This window comes from Dasypus novemcinctus, chromosome 14 (genome assembly GCF_030445035.2).
Source record: "Dasypus novemcinctus isolate mDasNov1 chromosome 14, mDasNov1.1.hap2, whole genome shotgun sequence".
NCBI lineage: Eukaryota > Metazoa > Chordata > Mammalia > Cingulata > Dasypodidae > Dasypus > Dasypus novemcinctus.
The window spans coordinates 51925909-51944119 of record NC_080686.1 but is presented as its reverse complement, the minus strand read 5'-3'; the positions used below and the strand labels follow the sequence as shown (position 1 = coordinate 51944119).

The 18211-nt window shown below is 38.2% G+C and overlaps 1 pseudogene; it reads left to right on the top strand.

Annotated features, from left to right (window-relative positions):
- The first annotated feature begins 9363 nt into the window (after nucleotides 1-9363).
- Nucleotides 9364-10230, top strand: LOC101424594 (small ribosomal subunit protein uS2 pseudogene; annotated as a pseudogene).
- The last annotated feature ends 7981 nt before the right edge of the window (nucleotides 10231-18211 follow it).

The window sequence follows — 18211 nt, the reverse complement described above, 5'->3', positions numbered from 1 at the left end:
ATAGTTCATTTACATGATGAGAATGGCAAGGAGGAGACAGAGACAAGACTAATGAAGGGGGGTTGACAGGAATTGGTGATGCATTGAATATAAGTAGCATGGCGGCAGGAGCATCTGCAGACATCTGCAAGGCAAGCTCAGCATGCCCTTTTCTGTGAGGGGAAAGTTGGGGGATAGAGGAGAGATTCCAGTTTTAAACAAGTTGAGTTTGAGGTTTTGGCAGGAATTCACATGATGATGCCCAAGAGAGAGCTGGAAAAGCAGAGCTGGAGCTCAGGAAGTTTGGCCTTTAACAACACACCTATTCCAACTAATTTCTTATAATCTGTGAAAAATTTTGTGAATTTTTAGATATTTGCTATTTTCAAGAAGACAGAAGTTTCACAAGTGTTCGTCAGAACCAACTGGCATTTTCTACCAAAGGAAAAGGTTTTCTTCTTCAAAAACAGAGTGTTCAGTAAAGAGAAGGCTGGTTGATGATTTCTACTTCCTTTTCTTACTTTGGAAGCTGAGTGATCAGACTTGTTCAAGCACGAAGTATAGCACTAGGGAAACCACAACCTTAGTGTTATAAGGAAAAAGACCTTGTTAAAATAATCTACAATTGATAATGAACAGATAATGTCTCTTGTGTCTCTGCAGGGAGTAATAAGAGAGAGTGGGAAGAAGCTAAATTTCTTTTAGAATTTATGCTTGGCTGTTTTGGTAGTTCTAGCAAAATATCAGACACCGAAAACTAGGCCTGGGGACAATATAAATGGCTAAGTGGGAAAAAAAGGTGTCAATAAGAGAAAAAAGGAATTCTTTTTGAGCACTTAAAAAGTTCAAATTTGGAATAAACAGCTCTCTGCAGTGCTAAGTTGAACAAGCTAAAAAGCAAAATGGAAGTTTTATGTCCAGTATCACTAAGAGCATCTATAGGAGCTTTATTCTCTGCTTTTTTCTCCTCACTTGTATAATCATATCTATCTCAACAGTTACATTTTTCCCACATGAACTATGTGTGCCTTCTTTGCTGATACTAATATGAAAGTATGGCGCCAGGGGCATGGAGACACCTAATTCACCAACAGAGGTCATTTTTAATTACTATCTCCAGGGTCTCAAGACTGCATCATCACTTATCAGCATGACTCAGCCTTCACAGTGGCTCTGACTCACAGATCTCCTAATAGACGAGAGTTAGTGCCCCAAACCAACTGGCAGACCCACCCCCACAAAGCCAGTGAAGAGGAAGGAGGCTGCCAGTGCTGAATCCACGGTTGACCTCAATAACACCAGGTAGGAAAGGAGAGAACAAGTAATTCTGAGAGACAACAATTAGTTTGACAGCGCATTTGTGGTTATTATAATGGTTATCACCTTCCTGTTTTATATTTATCCACATTGTTTTGGAGGAAGGACCTATGCTGTAGAGACAAGCATACGCTTCACGTAAAACGCTATACTGTAGTGGAGGTAGTCCGGGTGATGGGGATCTTATTAGCTGGTGACTAGGGCAAGCTGCTTGACCTCTGACTGTAATTCCCTGTTTATAGAACCTCTGTATTTTGTATTTACTCTATGTCAGGTGCTTATTTACTCTTTGTATCAAGTTTAGAAGGAAAATATCATTGCCATTGCTTTACAGGCAAAAGAACTGTGAGTTTTCCAAGGACATGCTGCAGGAAATAATGACTTTGAAATTTTAACCATGTCTGACTCTCTTCAAAGCCAGCACTTTTTAACTGCTCTCCTAAACTACCTCTCAGTTGTAAAATATGGATGATAATTATACCTGTTGTACACGGTTGTTGTACAGATTAAATAGAAGAACTTTGAAATGTCTTGTACTTTGTATGAATTATGCATTCAATAAGTGGTTGATAGTATTACTAAAAATAATGAAGAAAAATCTTTACTAAAGCATGCAGCACTGAAGTTCTTGCTGGAACATAACCCTCCATTCTTAAGTGTGATTTAATGTGATTTTTACCAGCACTTAAAGCAGCCAGTGAGGAAAACAATCCGAAGGAATGAATCTCTAGTAGTGAAATGTTAGATGCTGGCACATCTGGATGGGAGATACATTTTTGTGCATTTTGAAGCATATTGGTAATTTATAGATCATTTCATGCTGACCCCAAGATAGCTTTTCTTTAAGTAAGGACTACCCAACTGAAAATGAAACTATCAGGTACAAAAGTGATTAGAGTCAGTACTGATCTGAGGGAGGCTGGAGCTCAAGAGTAAGTTTGGGGCACACTAATTCGGTATAATAAAATACAGTACCTGATGGCTTCTATAAACATTTTGTAAATAAATGCAAACCACGTGAGGAAAAAAAAAACAAAATAGGAGGAACAAGAGATTTTTAGCTTGGAATCTAGCTTTTTTACTGGAATAACAAGTCTAGAGCAAGTATTATTCTAGAAATGTCCTAGTCAGGACACATAAAGCAGAGTAAAAGAAATATGATCTGTCCATGCATATCATTTGTGTTTAGACATTTATGAGGCCAACAAAACAGAAATGAGGAATTTTTTGCTTCTAAAGAGAAAAGATGTTGAAGTAGGGGTTGTTTAATGAAAACTACTATATTAAACTGTGAACTCCTTAGACTAGGGCGAGATTCTTCTTCATATTTTAATACCTAGAACCTAGCACACTCCCCTTCATAGCACTCATAAATTTTGTTGAGTCTATGAGTGAATAATAATGAACTTGTCTATCACAAGGAGAGAATGAATAAGGTCAGCTTATCAAAACAAATGCTCATCTGATGAGCTGAACCCTCAGAAATTGCTAATGGGAAACTTGACCCTGCTAGCTGCCAAAGGACATCATATTAGGCTGCAGATATCAAGCAGGCCTCTGAGCTGCATTCCCTAGGGGCATCCTCTACTGCAGAAAGCAAGAGAAATCAGCTAGGACAGATGTCTGTCCTCATTGTTTGGTGTCTGGTGAAGGGTGAGAGATCTAAAGGCAGATGGGTACCTTGGATGGAGGCAATCGTAGTCATTGAACTCAAAATTTAGGAGAAGGAAGGAGAGACAAGAGGAAGATAAAGAAAGCAGATGTATTCTTCCAGGTTCACAGCATAAGTAGGAAGGATTTGATTGTATCAGAGATCAAGAGACAAAGGAGTTTAAGAAATCTGTTTGTTGGGTGGGATTATCATCTCTTAGGACTGGGAAATGCAGATTCCAGATCTAGGATGTGAAGAATGACAAAAGGCTTATTTAATTCTCACACAACCCTATCTTGTGGGGATAATTATTATCCTCATTTATAGGTGTTGGGACTGATGTTCAGTAAGTCTGTGAAACTTGACTAGAATATATTTTACTCAAGTGCTACTTCCTGAAAGCCTCCTTGTTGCTCAAATGTGGCCTCTCTCTAAGCCAAATTCAGCATATAAATGCACTACCTGCCCTCCTACCCCAGCGTGGGACATGACTCCTGGGGATAAGCCTTCCTGGCACCAAGGGATTATTACAAGCACCAAGTAGTGATGCATTTGGAAAAAGACCTTGACCAAAAGGGGGTAATATTAAATACAGATGAGTTTTTATGGCTAGGAGATTTCAAAGTAAGTCAGAAGGTCATTCCAGAGGTTAACTTTATGCATGTTTTGCAGGATCTCATTGACTGCCACAGTAAACAGTGCCTCAAACAGCAGGATTCCTGAGGGCTCTAAAGACATCTAGACACTATCAGCAGGACAGACAATCCCAGAAACTCAGCACCCTGTCAGTGGGCCTTACATTGGAATATAAGCTCCCAATGTAACATAGTTAGACTCATTTATAATTTCCCTACATATGGCTCTTCTGCCCCTTTTACTTTAATGTATAATTAGCACTATACCCATTAAATATATGTCCCAGAGACTCAAATCTTCTGTCTTTTCATATGTGGGTTGAGACCTGAATCTTAGCAGAGTTGCAGTCAACACCTACTCTTCAGTTCATTGGACTCACCCAGGACAACTAATGAAAGGATGATAAAGGGGAACACCCATCCAAAAAAAACAGAGTATCTACAACTGCAAGCAAGACAGTTCCATCTATCTGCCCCAGGGAATCCTCTCAGTCAGAAACAGTGTGTGCCTCACCATCCCAAAATCCTCAATATTGAGGAATGAACAAACATAAGGGGGAATGCAACTATGGACTAAAGTAGACTTAGGATTATTCTAGCAATGGAAGAACTTTTATCATTGATATAAAGGCAGTGGTCACCAGAGGTACTGAGGGGAGGGAGAGGGAAGAATAGGTGTAACATGAATCATTTTTGGGACACTGGGATTGTCCTGCATGACATTGCAATGACAGATACAGGCCATTATATATTTTGTCAAAACCTATAAAATTGTGAGGTGCTAAGTGTAAACTATAAGGTAAACTACAGCTCACAGTTAGTAGCCATGCTTCAACATGTGTTCATCAATTGTAACAAATGTACCACACTAATGAAAGATGTTGTTGATGGGTGAAAATGTGAGATGGGGTGGGGATGGGGCATATGGGAATCCCATATATTTTCAATGTAACATTTATGTAATCTAAAGCTTCTTTCGTGCACACACACACACACACACAGAGAAGTGAATGAACCCCATTAGTGTTCTTAATTACTTGGAAGTACCTACCTGAGAAGCTGTTATGAGGTTTAAAGTGTAAAAAATGGTGGAGAAAAAGACAACAATCACCAACTTTTAGCTCTTCACTATAAACAATCATCCAAAGGTTAGGCAGTTTAACTTCATGTGCTTATTGGTATCTGGTTTGTACACTTTGTTTTTTTTTTTTTTTTCCAAATTCCACTCAATTTATTCATTTTTTAAAAAGATATTACATTAAAAATATATGAGGTCCCCATTCGCCCCCCCCGCCCCCATCCCACGACTCCCCCCACAGTAACACTCTCCCCCATCATCATGTCACATCCATTGCATCTGGTGAGTACATCTCCGGGCATCGCTGCACCCCATGTCCCGTGTTCCACACCATAGCCCACACTTTCCCATGTTCCATCCAGTGGGCCATGGGAGGACATACAACATCTGGCAATTGTCCCTGGGGCACCACCCAGGTGGTTTGTACACTTTGGATAGGGTGAATAATATTTTCCCTTATTATTCCCTGCATAGTGCAAAAAAGACCCCTATGAGTCAATATTCATAAGCTAATAATTTTGTTGTGATAAGCTTTGATATAAATTAATCTAATTCATTTACTAATGACCTAATATATGTCTGACAGGTGCTCCAATTCATGGATTAATAAGAGAACTAATACTTGTTGAGTGCCCATTAGTTTTTCAGTAAGGACATAAGATTAAAGAGATTACATATGTGAACAGGAAGAGGGGAAAGGAGTTTTTCTGAATATCTAATACTTATTGAATTAGTCTTGGTATAAATGAGATGATGTACACGAAAGGGGGAACGACTACCTTTTAAAGGACCGACTTGCTGATGATGGTAGGAGCACTTTATTTATAGGATCTAATTTAATATGTTTAACACTATGAAGCAGCAATTATTATCCTTATATTACAAGTAAGGAAATTGAGGCTGGGAAGTTGAATGATCTCATGGCTAAAAAGATGAAACCAGGATTTGAACCGAACTGTAAAAATACTCTTTCATTACATCACACAGCCTATTTTCTAAACTTATATAGCTACAAAAATGTAATCAGTCACCCTTCGCATTAGAAGGCAAAAACCATGGTAGGATCTTTTTGAACAACTTTTTAAAAATTGGTTTTACTTAACAGGAAACAACATAATTGTTCAATTAAGAATAAGTGAATTTTACTTTATCCAAAACTTCTACTAATCTTTCAGAATTCCCAGTTTGTGCTTTCCCTTTGAACAGGAAGTTTAACCTGTCTTTATTTATGTGGCTTAAACAGATAGAAGCACTCAGTTCATTTATTCTATCCAGTTTATATATGCATCCATGTATCCATCTATTTATCCATTTAATCATATATTCTACAACATTGTAAGTATTTTAAGCATGGATTTAATTCAGGGATTTTGGAGCTTACAAATCCAGTGCAAGGGTCAAAGGGACAGATTCTAGGATGGGTCCCCTAGACGAGTTTCTATGCAGAAATGATCTACCAGGAGAACTTACACACTTAGGCTACCAATAAAGCTATACCAGAGCAAGAACTGCTTACTACAGCTTCTTCAGTTGTCTGAGGAATCTGGAGAATGGACAACTATAACTGTGATCCAGCGAAGTTTGGATCAGGAAGCTTCTGTTGCCATTGTTTCTGGATCTCCAGGAAGCTAGAGCAAGGATAACATTCTTCAGGGAAGTTTCATGTTTCCATGACTGTGCTAGCCAGTGGCAACAAGCGATAGCCACAGGAAGATGGTTTCCACCTCAATTCTATCTTCGACATATCCTAACTTGTATAAAGTACCCTACTTGCAAGTAATATTGAGAAATCTAATTTTTAGCTTTCCTGGCCCTCAATCAAAAGAAGGGTAAAATAGAAGCTGAGTAAGTCATACCAGAATACCTGGTAAAGATATTATAATTATGCTTAAAATGTATCAATTGTATAATTATTTGATTGCCTAACTTGATGCATCAGAAAATGGAAAGTTCACTTGCTTTGAAATGGTTTCCTGACCTTCTAGTCTCTTTGCTACTTTTCATGTCCATAGGACACTGTTGAAGGAGTGGGACCTATACTTTGGACAGCTCTTGCTTTTCATCAATGCAAAGCAATTTGTGTCTAACAGCAGTTTTATGGTCCACTGACTGTACTGAAATGTAGCGCTTTACCAACCATGAACTTTGACATGTTTATAACAGGAATTTAATCTGAAAAAATGCAAGAAGGAGCCTTCTAAATATAATTTATAATCAAACCAACTCCCATATAGGTGTTGAACAGCATATGAAATGAATATATGTGCTTTGAATTTTGAGTTCATTTTGTCCTCCTTCAAGAGACATAGTGACATCAGTAGGTGAAATGAAGGTTGAAATCCCAATTGCTTTGAAGGGACATGATGCCTTATGAATTTGTATTCGTGCTAAACACAGCAGGGAATAGTATAATTAACATATAGGAAATTCCATTTTTTTAATACAAGGCAAAACCTAAAATGAACCCTATGAAGGACCTTCAGATAAACACTCTGCTATGTTATAGCTAACAATGTCAATAGTCTTTGTAATTATAATTGAAGATCTTTATTTCTGCAAGTTTGTGGGCTTTTCCCAAATTTCCAACATATACTTTATTGTGTTGACCTTTTTTCCCTTAACACTTTTAGTCATAAACTATTTAATGCCACACCGTGCCTTCTCCAAGGTACTTTGTTCCTAAACTCGAATAGCAACTTCAGATGCTGACAGTGTTTATATGCTTTAATTAAAGTGATATAGTGTAAAAATATTCCCAGCTTTCAAAGCACTTTTGTGCAGACCATAATCCAAGACAAAAGGGAAAACGCCTCTATTCAAATAACTACTCTGTTTTAAAAGTACTCAAGAAAACTGACCTTTCAGAAGAGTACTAGAAGAAAACTAAACTGTAACTTGAAAATTCTGTAGTATTAAAATATGATTCAATATTTTGCACTCGGCAATTTGAAGTGTACTTCAGTTTTTATTTTAATTTTTCTTGTGAATCTTTCATCAATAAGATTGTCCAATAATTTTCTATGGAAACTTAACTGTTAATCTGTGAAAAGAGATAAAATGCTTCAGGGGAAAAAAAATGATCACATTATACAATTACATTGCAGATAAGAGCATGGGACAGAAGGTGGACTTTTTACCTTGTTCCCTCAGCACTACTAGCAGGGGCACAGCTGTAGGGTGTTTGTGCGAGTGCACGGTGGGACAGCGTGGGCCCAATCATGCTGGGGTTTGTAAATCTCAGTCAGTGCCTTTGTGGGGACCTGAGTTTCTGAATCTGTCTTGGTATATCTTGTGTCAAATGTGGATGCAAATGAATGAGAGAGGAAAGTATGACTGTGTTTACCCGTCTATATCAAAGATCATACAAGTAAGTATGCTTACATTGGGATGTGGCCATATTCTTATCTATTTGTATTGTATTATTATTTACAAAATAGGCTTAATAACCAATATAGATTGACATTGTCCTGCTTAGCTTCCTGCCACCTTGACTGCTCATCTTCATCAAGACAGAACTTAAATGATTTCCCTCATGTCTTCGCTGCTTCAGCGATCCCAGTATGAGGATAATAGCGCTGAATCAGGAATTAGAAGGCAATACTGATGGCAACCCCATCTTCAAACACAAAGGACAAAGCCAGAGATACACCTAATACCTCAGCAGGAAATTTACAGTTATGAGGTCACTGCTGACTATTTTATATTTTTATCCTGGCTTTACAAATTGATTTTAGCCTGCAGCAATCGAAATCATTCCCTTCTGCACAGTTCTCTTATTCCTGCTCTTTCAGTAAGTTTGAAACACATGAAAATCCCTTGCAATTTCTACTCTCTTCTCTTCATCTTAGGGGCACCCAAGCAGGCAATTGGAATGAGTTGAACATAGTCTTAGGTGAGAAAAAAAAGAGTCTCTGCTCTTGTATTGAAATATGGATCAGATGTAGTTAAAGGTCAGAAAAGGTGATAGACAAATTCTGGCTAAGTGTACATGAAGACACCACCTGAAAATTTGAATTATTAATTTGTTAGATTTGTTTATTTAGTGGGACAACTATTCACAGCAGCAAATGGTTCCAGGGATATAATAATAGGGAAGTTGCAGTGGAAATGTGTGAGGTACTGATTTTTGCAGACCTGTAAACCAAAATGATATAAAGCTTTAAAATCAATGTCAAGAGCTATTCAGCAGTTTTTAAAAGCCTTACTGATGGACTACCCCTGTGAGGTTCATATACATTAAAACCAATTTGAGCAGCAACACAGTGACAAAGAATTTATGTGTTTGTAGCATGCAACACTCTTGTACTTGTTTTTAACTCATAGGGCCCTTTGACCTTCAACTTGATTTTCCTTTCTAGCACTCAGCTCTAGGTTGACTTCTTAATAAAAGCATATTTTGTGTTTATGCTTTAGAACTGCTCTTGCTGGCTTCCTTAGGCGTCCATAGCTGGCTTTTGCCCTAGATATGCCTGTGGACTCCATTGCAGCATTTGAGTCCAGACATATAGAAGTTGGCCCAACAGCAAATTGTTCAACAAATATTTTGGAGATGAACTGTCTGCATCCTTTCCAACTCCATGTGATATGCCTAACCTGGAAACTGCAAACTTCAAGACCCTCTGAGTGGTTTCCCACACTACATAGAGAGGGGTCCACATGGCATTTTTCTGGGTTCCCATCCTATTTAAAGCGAAACTTAAGCAATGTCCAGAGACCTTGATGTCCTGCAGATGAAGGATGAGGATGTCCTCAAATTCGTTGCAGCAGGAACCCACTTAGGTGGCACCAACCTGGACTTCCAAATGAAACAGTTACATCTACAAAAGGAAAAGTGATGGCATCTACATCATAAAGCTGATGAGGACCAGCGACAAGCGTGTGCTGGTGGCTTGTGCCATTGTTGCCATTGAAAACCCTGCTGATGTCAGTGTCATGTCCTCCAGGAATACCCTCCAGCAGGCTGTGCTGAGGTTTGCTGCTGCCACTGGAGCTACCCCTATTGCTGGGAGGTTCATTCCCAGAAACTTCACTAACCAGATTCAGGCAGCCTTCCGGGAGCCATGTCTTCTGGTGGTGACTGAACCCAGGGCTGGCCACCAGCCTCTTACAGAGGCATCCTGTGTTCACTTGCCCACCATTGATTCTCCTCTGTACTATGTGAACATCACCATCCCATGCAACAACAAAGGTGCTCACTTAGTGGGTCTGATGTGGCGGATGCTGGCACGGGAAGTTCTGTGCACGTGTGGCACCATCTCCTGTGACCACCCATGGAAGTCATGCCTGATCTTTACTTCTACAGAGATCCTGGAGAGATTGAAAAGGAAGAGCAGGTTGCTGCTGAAAATGCTGTGACCAAGGAGGAGTTTCAGGGTGAATGGACCACTCCTGCTCCTGAATTCACTGCTGCTCAACCCGAGGTCGAGGTCTCAGACTGGCCTGAAGATGCTCTCTGCCACTTTTCAGCGGTTCCCCACTGAAGATGGGAGTGGTCAGCCCGCAGCTGAAGACTGGGTGCTGCTCCCACTGCTCAGGCCACTAAGTGGGTAGGAACAGCCCAGTGGTCTTAAGCTGTTCTTTTCCAGGGGCTCTTAAACAGGCAGTGGAAATGAGGTTGTAGAAAAAGAAACATTGTTTTCTATAAATTAAAAAAAATAAAGACCCTCTGAGAGGTTTCTATCAACTATATCCATATGTAGCAAAGTGAAACCTTTGCAAAGCGGTGCTCAGAAGCTGCTGTGAATCTGCCGTCTGCTCATGCATGTGGCTGCATCTGCCTCTGAAAAATTATGGCCTCTCTCAGCTTGCTTGTTGTGGTCACCTTTATAATGAGTCCTCCACTCAAAATTTGGTTCCCATATCATGACTGATGACATCATACATATATTAAGAGTGTATGAAAACATTTACTACTCATGTAGTAAAGTTATCTAGGAGAGCAGGACAGGCTCCTTAAGGAGATCCAAAAATGCCATGACAGAGTAGGGAAAGGAGAGTGGTTTGGCTTTTATTGTGATTAGGAGGTGCGGTTGGCATAAGGGTTTTTGCACATACTTGGGTTTACCTAGTGCAAACTTTCTACTGGTGCCCAGGAAAGGAACTCCTGAGCTTTCTTATCAGCTTGCCCAGGTGCAGGGAAAAAGGGGAGCAGTCAAACATCAAAAATGGAGTCAGATTATTTATTACAGCATTAGCCTGTAAGTGCGTGGGGAAGGGGATTCTGGGTCCTGTTAGAGGGGTGTGCCACTGCTGAGGTAACGGCAGACAAGCTCAGGCCTGGTCGCAGACCTTTTATGGTGTGCCATCCAAGTCAAGAGTGTGCCACTTTTCACATCTGCCCTATTTTCCATTAAGAGACTATGAAAAGAAATAGTCATTTCCTTTTTTTGAAATTAAAATACTCCTATTTGAAATATCAGGGGGATACTGAAAAATCTTTTTAAATATGTAAAGAAAAAAAGAGTAAAGGACATTGGTAGTAAATATTAGTAAATCATCAACTAAATTCGAATAGACGGTTTTCCTCCAGAAAAGAGTATTGACACTTGAAAACTATACCAATATCATCCTCATGTAATTCATACTGCCTAAAGACAGGGCTCACACTTTCTCAAAATTCCTCAAAGACAAATGGTACTGTGTAATGAATCCCTATATTCACCCCTTCTGACGTATTAAATGGAAATGTCAACCTCTTTGAAACAGACTTAAAAAAATCAGAATTATGTGCATGATGTTTAGTTTTAGCTAGAGTTGACTGACAGCTCTTGAAATACTATGGTTCAAATCTGAGAAATCAGAATATTCAAGAAGCTTAGACTGTTTAGAGGTGGTTCACCTCAGTAGCTAATATCAAGAACTTCCTAAAATCCTTGCTTATACAAGGAATTACCAGAAGATGCCTGCTGATATGACAAACACTGTTGGGTATTTGCTATACACAGTTGAATAAAATATGTTTTTTGCCTTTAAGGACCTTAAAGTATATCCACATGATTCTTAGGATTAAATGATTCTAAAGATCCAAGGAATAAAAGTTCTTGGCACTTAAAGCCAATGAGTATTAGTCTACTAAGCAGCCACTTCTGCAAAACGTAGCCTACTCTTACCCAGTGTTTCAAAGCTAAAAAATTCTGTGAAAAACAAGTTCCAAGCTTCAGCATTATTTCCTTAAACAATTTCCCTAATATGAAAGCAAGACCAGTCAGGCAAGGATAATTCTAATTTGGTCTTGAATGTTGTTCGTGAAAGGCCGATGACAACTGGCAGCATTGTCCAGCATTCTAAACGTAACAGTGATTTTCATTTGAAACAGAGAAAACAGTCACTTGCAGCTTGTTAAAGTCAGGTACCTCTGAGGGATGCTTTATTGTGTATTCTGAGGCACATCTTTCCTGGTAATGAGGTGTGAGAGTGACTGATAAGCACATAGAATGTGGAAGAGAACAAAATAATAAAACAAGCAGGTTCACTCTTACTTGTGATTGCATAGACTGAAGAAGCAAATTCTTTCTAAAATGTTGAGTAGAGAGAGTTGAAAATCTATATATTTTTTAAAACCAGGAGTCTAGAATTGCAAATGAATTTTAATTCTCTCATCAATCTTCTCTAATTAGCCAAGAGATTTTAACGTGCATCACGAAATATAAATGCACAAACTTTATAATTTAATGCGCAGCTACTACTCTTAGTAGGTGAACTTGAAAAAATATTTCAATATATATATTTTTTCAACTGGTGAAGGGCCCAGCATTAAAGGTTCCAGGTAACGCTTTTATGGGGAGATGTGTTGGCAGGGGGAGGGGAAGGGAGTTATATTTTCACCAAAGTTAGTTTATTCATTTTGGGTTACTGGAGTGCGAATGAAAATAATTTCTTAAAATGCTTGGAGGGACATTTAAATCTCAAATATGCATCATGCTGAGGGTGCTAATGTTTTTTTTTTCCTATTAGAATATTTTATATTGATCAAAATTAAATATCTTTAGATCTTGCCTATAAGACATGAACTATTTCAATAGTGATTTTTTTTAAAGGTTGCAAATAAGTATTTTGTTAGGAGAGTTTTAATGTGGCCTTATGCTTTTCCACCTCTGGGTCACAGTTTGTCATTTACCAAGTAAAAAGAGGGAACATGATATTGTGGAAAGAGCAGAATATTGAGTGAATTTTCTACTCTACTATTTAGTAAGTTGTGTGGATTTCTTTTAGAATCCTCTCCTCCTGGATCTTCATATGACTGGCTCATTTTTACTGATCAATACCTAGCTCAAAGCATACCTCTTCAAAGAGACCTTCCTCGATAGACACCCCTCTGCCTCCCTTAAGTAGTAACCTATTCCTTATTGTTTTTTTCACATCACCCTGTTTTAATGTCTTTATGGCACTTACCATTGTTTGAATTAGTCTTATTTCAGTATTTGTTTGCTTGTCTATTATCTGTTTCCTCCCCTAGAAAGTAGGCTCCATGAAAGCAAGGACCCAGCAGCCTGTTATATCACCTGTGCCAAAACAGCACCTGGAACATAGTAGGTGCTTCACTAATAATTGCCAAATAAAAGAATAAACGAATAGTTTTGAGGAAGTCACTTTCTCATATGTAATATAGGATATTTGTATCTGTCTTTGTTGTAAGACTGAGACAAGAATATGTTACCTTTGAAGGCTATAAAGCATTGCAAATTATTGTTATTATTTTAAAAAGATATGTGAATTGGCATCTGTGTGGAAAACCAGAGTCTTGAACTTTTTTGCATTTTACTAGGTGAATATTAATGAGATCTCTGCTTTCTTTCATTAGGATATCTCAGCATATTAATATAGTCATTTCTGAACTCAGCAATTTGATAATTAGTTGTTGTTGGTTAACTCTTTTCTGTCTAGGTCTCTGTATCATGTAGACTACACATGATAAGAGTAGTACCTAAAATATTGTTACTGTATGTAGAACAGCAGTAAAAAACACTTTAAAACTGAAAATTCTATCCAGAGACTTGCTATGAAACATTTTATGTTTCTCTGGGCGATAGAGTTTTATTTTGTTTTAGTTTTCCTCAGAGCCTCAGTAATCTACATATACCAGTGGTTTGTGTGGGTTCATTTAACATCATTTATGATCTTTATGGAATCAAAATTATGAGTTTGCATGATCAAAAATCAGAGTTCTGATCTTTTGAAAATTTAATTTTGAGTTCTTAGAAATTCTGTTTGGGCCTGGGGCATCTTAAGGATGTAAACTATAATGTCAGGCACTGGATACATAGATCCAAAAGGAAGGATGTGACTTCTCACCATCATCTGGGCTCAATATGAAAGTGCTGATAGATGGAGATCAGTTTGTTTTGCTTATTTAATTAAGCATATTTTGAAAATTATGGTATTTTGCTAAATAGAATAATGCAGAGGAAGATAGGGTGTTGAAGTTTACTTAATGTTTTAGCAATGCATTGCCTCATTTTAACTAGTTGGATGTCTTAACTCTCCCAGGGCTATTTCTGTCCCTAATGGTGCCCTGTGTGCATGACATAATGTTCCGCTCACAGTTTCATTGGAGCCCTGCTGGTAATGCTTCCTTGCTTATGCTTACAGAATTGTGGCTCAGCCTGACCTGGACTTATGTTTTATTTACTGTCTTCCGAAAAAAGTCAGGGAATAAATGTGATCTTGCTTCACTCTAAGAGAATATAGAGTGATGCTATGTAGTTCAATAAGGAATTAAAGGTCTCTTTCAGGATGTGGCTTTTCCGATGTCAAAGTGAAATGTAGCAGCTTTGTTTCATGGAAATTTGGTTTGAAATTTCTTTCTCAGAAATATTCAACACGATGATCTCTAGAGTGGAAAAGAATAAGCATTTCAGAGGTATGAAATTGAGTATATTATTTCCTCCTCACTCAATTCAGAAACTGGGCAAAATCACACAAAATTAATTTGTCTGCTTAGTCCTGACTTTCACACATTTAGAGTTAACTTATTTCAAGTTCTTTTTTGAGTGACATGCTTGCAGATGTTTTTCACATTTTTCCTTGGCTCTTTTGCAAGTTCAGCAGCTGCACACTTGCAAGCTAAGTTTTGTTTTCTTGAACCTGCTAAGGGGGTGCAGGGGTTGAATCAACTCTAGCCAGTGTAATCTCTGGTAGGAATTATTTTAGGGAACTTGATACCCAATGTTGCCATGGTTGCATTTAGCTCATATCCACATTTTCTCAGTGACTCCCAATTTCCTATTGCACTCTCAGGACCCTTTAAGCCACATTCCTTATCACTCCTTCCCTGTCATTCTCTTCTCATGACTTCTTTGAGGGCTGGGCATGATCCTAAATGGAAATTTGCCAAAACTAGATGTGAGCCTTGTAAGATGGACTGGTGGTCCCTGATGTGATCACTTTCCAGTTTCAAACTCCTCTGAGTGGAAAGCCAAAGCAAATTTTATGAAATAGAGAGGAAAATTACTTTAGATTTTCCAGCTCAGTTTTCATTCATTTCCTGAGCATCAGCAAAAGCAATCTACTTCCGAAAGATAAATGCTTGCATTTCCCAAAATATTGTCTTTGAAAAATGGAAGGAAAAAAAAAAGTAAGGTATGCCTGGTACGGGAAATGACCAACAAACTAATAAAAATGATGAGTAAAGTTAGTGTTGTTGCTAAATAAAAACACTGTCAAAACCTTAGATTTGAAATAGATAACAATATTGTTTGCAATATGATATGCAAAGTATCGTAAATACCTCCATGCACTTCCTGGTGGACTTACTCCTTCAGTACTGAGCTCTGATGTCACCTGTGTATGAAGGTGTCCACCATTTCCAATCAGAATTAATTACTGCCTCATCTGTGTTTACAGCACCACTGCAGTCGTCAAGTCCTGCATTTACCATGGCAGTATCTTAATTTTGTTGGTGTGTTCATTCATACATTTATTCAATAGAGGGTAGTGGTTAAGAACATGGACTCTGGAGTCAGACTGCCTGGGTTCCTATCCTGGTCCTGCCCCTCTCTGTGCCTTTGTGCAAGTTACTTAACGTGTTTGAATTTCCTCCTCTGTGAAATGGGCAGGATAATAGCACCTACCTCTTAGGGTATTGTGAAGAATAGATGAGTTAATATCCATGAAGGACTTTGTGCTAGGTGCCAAGTATGTATTATTTTAAAAATACATATGGAATGTTTATATATACCAGCATCTGTACCAGGGCCTGAATCCACAGACATGCGAAAATGCCTCTTCTCAAGGGATGTGTATACTAGTGACCCAGACATTGACTAACAATTCAAAGGCAGTGACAAGTGCTACTGATTTATTCTACACATATTTACTGAGCACCTTCTTTATGCTTGGTACTGTTTGAGGTGCTAAGAACACAATAGTACATGAGACGAAAGTCCCTCATCAAGCTCCTGATGTGTATAACATATGGGCTATGATGGAAATGCGCGAAGAGTGTCGTAAGACGAGAGGGATGAAATCTCTAGCTCAGTCAAGGATGAGGAAAAACTTTATGGAGAAAATGATGCTCAGTCTGAATTTTAAAACACAAATAAGATTTAGCCAGTCAGAGAAGAGATAGAAGTTGGATCTTGTCAGGAAAGGAGTAGTGAGGCCGCTGAGGTTTACGTCTTTAAAGCAAATCTCCTATCCAAGTGAATTTGTAGATTTCCTGTATCTAGATGGAAGGACACTGACTTTTGGTAGAGAATTCCACAGAGAATGTTTTGACACTTTCTTGTAGTTGGGCTCTTCCTTTCATATAAATATCAAGGGATAGATCACCATACTGTGGACCAGCCTCTTCTCAAGGAATTTGTGCTCTTTATTGGATCCCTTGTAAAACAGCCACCTCCCACCAGAGAAGATACAGTGGAAATACCTCATAATTGAAGTTCCGATGACCCGAAATTGAGCCTCGCTTCTACCATTTGCTGGTTGGATGGCTTTATATAAACTCCTTTACTTCCTTGAATCTCAATTGGGGCTATTAATACTGAAGCATACCTAAGAGAGTTGTGGTAAGGATCAAATAAGACAATATTTGTAAAAAGTGCAAGTGTACAACACAGTAAATGTAAAAGGTGAAAATTCTACACAGTGCTATTATTATTATATTTCTGAAAACCACATTTTTTTTCAATAATTGACAAAAGGTTCAGTGAGGAAATATTTGAAGTTTTTTATTGATAACTGATACTTCAAAATTAGAATTAGCATGCATTTAACAATAACAGCCTGAGTGTTTATTGTGTACTGGGCTCTTTCCATATAATCCAGCCTTGTCAGTATTATCAGAAGAGAAGAGCCCTATTCTTAATGATCTGTAGCGGGTACTTAAGAAAGCCAGGCATCAAACGCAAGTTTGTGAGATTCTTTATCATGGATTTCTTCATAATGTACCACTGCCTCTTCAGAAGTCTTTGATCTATTGTACCCTGAGGAATCTTGCTGAATCCTGGCTATGTAAACTCTCTGTCTTTATTGTTATGCCATGTAATCCTTAAAACGTGGGCTTCCCAGTCCTCCAGTCTTGGATAAGTTCTTTATTTGATTTTTTTTTCTCTTTATTTGGTTTCTGTGAAAACTGGGAAGGGACGGCAGAGGGAAAATTAAGTAGGTGACAGTAATACTTAAAAAAAAAGAACATTCTCTCCTATTTCCCTAATGTACCAAAGCTCCCAAATTCCCTGAGAAATTCCATCCATTACTAACTTACAACCTCATTTCCTTCTGCCCCTTCTTGTTTATTCCCGATTTTGGAGAGCAAAATCATAAAGAACTGATCAGGGGAGAAAAGGGGTTGGGAGCAAAAGAGACCAAATGGGCCATTCCAGAAACCTCTTTAGCTAGCTAGAGAGGAAGAAAACCTGAAAAAACTCATACATTTACTTTTTTCATGTCAAAAATTATTATTGAGTAACATGAAACTGTTGTGGCATTTCTTAGACTTCATTTTAATCAACGTTGAATAATATAATAACCAGGAAAATTTTACCCACATTCTTTAATGTGTAACGAGAACACTCTTATATCTTTCTACCATCTGAAAAGGACAGGTAAATCCGAGTTCACCTGAAACCTGGAGTTTCTAAATTCTTCTGCTCCTTTGGCAAGATCTCACTGATTTTATTTCATGACCAGCATTTTTTTAAAAACTTGGTAAATTTAAAAAAATGCATTAGAGAAGTTGTGAGCTTACAAAGCAATCATGCATAATGTGCAGAATTCCCATTCTTCAACCTTCCACCAACACCTTACAGATTATGAAAAACATGATCACGCTATTAGCACTAACTATGGTCCATAACATACACTTGGTATCTTTTTTTCCATACACTCCTTATCATTAACACTATGTGTTAGTATTGTACATTTGTTGTATTTCATGAGAGAACACTCTCTTATTTGTACTGTTAACCACAATCCATCTTCCACCACATGGTTCACTGTGCTGTATACTCCCATGCCTTGAATGTTCTACGCAAAGTGTATATTTAGTGCATGTCCAGCATTTTTCATTTAAGTTACATTTTAAAACTCTGTGATGTGTAGTGCAATAGTCTC